The 2,500-nt window shown below is 41.0% G+C and overlaps 1 pseudogene; it reads left to right on the forward strand.

Moving 5' to 3' along the window:
* The window catches only part of LOC143307216 (large subunit ribosomal RNA), an 8,101-nt pseudogene that overhangs the window by 3,719 nt on the left and 1,882 nt on the right, over positions 1-2,500 (forward strand).

Here is a 2,500-nt window from a genome sequence, read left to right on the forward strand (position 1 = left end):
TCAAATAAGCTTTCAGTATGGACTCCAGCTGAAATCCAGCTTCTTCGGGAACTAATGCCTGAGTACGAAAAATTTAAACAGCCAAATAAGCAATTGGCTGTACACTTTCCAGGTAAGACTCCTAAACAAATCGGCGAAAAACGAAGGCAGCTGTTTGGCTCTAGAATGCGTCCACAAATTGATAATGAAAATTCCAGTGACTCGGATGACACTGAGGAATTACCGAGCAGGGGTACCAGATCATCTTATGTTGATGACTTTCGCCAGATGGCGAATAACGACTGGAAGACGACATTTATCGAGAAGATAGATGAGCCTTTTACCCTTGACAATGAGAGTAAACTCCTTTTAGTTAGTGACGAACTAAATAAAACCTGGAAAAAGATCAGAGATCATCCAAGCCAAACGCAGCAATTAATCGATGAGTTCCTGGAAAATTGTTTCGTTCCATCTATTTGGAAGCCTAAAACGGTCAAGCCTGTGATGCGGAGAACTGCTACAAATAAAAGTAAAAACAATAATAGTAGTAATAATAGAAACATTAATAATAATAATAACAAAAATAAGAAACAAATTGGTAAACGCGCTAAAAAGAAACAATCATACTTTGCAAGATGTCAAGATCTTTATAATAATGCAACTCGTACTTTGGCCGAAATGGTGATTAACAACGAAATGTCCCGCCTTAAACCTAAACCACCTCTTCCAGATAAAAGCGATGTGGAAGCCCTATATCGACAGTTATGGGGTGCGGAAGGACCTACCGTCCCCCCTGATCAGCGAAGTAATAAGATCACACTGATGGACGCGTTTGCACCTATAACGTGTGAAGAGGTAATTGCTAGAATCGCTGGTATTAAAAACGGTACTGCAGCGGGACTTGATGAAATAACTAAGCAATCCATCAAGAATAAAGAGGTTGCTCAGATCCTGGCAAAATTATTTAATTTGCTCCTGCTTACTTCTTGTTTTCCTACAAGCTGGAGACGCAATAGGACGACCTTAATCCCAAAGGACAGCAGTGATATGTCGGATGCAAGGAACTGGAGACCAATCACAGTTGGCTCACTACTTTGCCGCACTTTCATGGGTGTGTTGGATAAGCGATTACGATCGCTTGTAGGGTTCTCGGTAAGACAGAAGGGCTTTGTTGCTGAAAACGGTTGTTCTTTTAACACTTTCCTTTTAGATGAAGCCATAAGGTCTGCCAAAACTGATAAAGGAGGTGTTATTGTTGTCCTTGATATTGCAAAGGCGTTTGACACCGTTCCACACTCGTTCCTTTTCGATAGATTGCAAGAGGCGGGGGTTCCCAACCACTTGGTGGATTATTTCAAAGAAGCTTACGTGAACTGTACCACGACCATTGCCTGTGGAAACGGAGCAAATATTGACGTCACTCTAAAGAGAGGCGTCAAACAGGGAGATCCCATATCTCCTTTTTTATTTAATGTGCTGATAGATCCAATAATTAGGAAAGTAGAAAGCATTGGTGGTGGTATTGATATTGGCAACTCTAAACTTTCCATTTTAGCTTTCGCTGATGACCTCGTACTGTTAGCCTGTAATAAAAAAGAGGCGATAAAACAGCTTAGGTTGGTAACTAAATGTTTAGAAGAGTTAGGAATGACAATTGCGCCTCATAAGTGCCAGGCATTTCAAATTAAACCGTTAAAAGACACGTGGTATTGTGAAAATCCAAATCTAGCTATCAATAATAAAAGTATTCCATATACCCAACCAGATAACGTCTTCAAATATCTAGGTGTCCGTATGGGGCCTTGGCGTGGCTTTGCGAAAGGAGGTGAAAAGCAGCTTATTATTAATTGCATCAAGCGGACCAAGAAACTAGCTCTGAGACCTGAGCAGAAGATCAACCTGGTAGCTACTCACATCTTGCCACATTTTATGTATGCGCTTATAGTCACACAAAATATCGGCGGTTGTCTTAAAGAGTTGGATCAAGAGATCAGACAAATTATTAAATCTATATTACACCTCCAGCCGTCAACAGCTACGGGCTTTTTCTATGCAAAAAAAAGTGACGGCGGACTTGGCTTCCCACGCCTTGAACATGTTGTCAGGCTTGCTTTTATTAAGAATATCTTAAAAATACAGGAATCGCATGATCCTATTCTTAGAAATATGGCTATATCTGGCAGAGTTCAGACTATGGCAAAGAAGGCAGCCAATTCTATGAGAATCAACTGGCCCTTATCATTAGAGCAACTCGATGGTGAAAAGCGTAGAATTAAAAGCCAATACGCTACTGAATGGGCTCAATTATCCTCACAAGGTAAGAGTGTTAGCTCGTTTAAAAACGACCCAATAGGTAATAGGTGGCTTCACCAACCCAATCTTCTCAAAGGATCTAGATTTATTAATGCCATCCAGTTGCGCACGAATACTTTTGGCACAAAGGTGGTACTAGCCAGAGCCAACAAAGAAGCATCAGTGCAATGTCGACACTGTCACGCAAAGCCTGAAACCCTAGGGCATA

Source organism: Osmia lignaria, unplaced genomic scaffold (assembly GCF_051020975.1).
Source record: "Osmia lignaria lignaria isolate PbOS001 unplaced genomic scaffold, iyOsmLign1 scaffold0048, whole genome shotgun sequence".
Taxonomy (NCBI): Eukaryota; Metazoa; Arthropoda; class Insecta; order Hymenoptera; family Megachilidae; genus Osmia; species Osmia lignaria.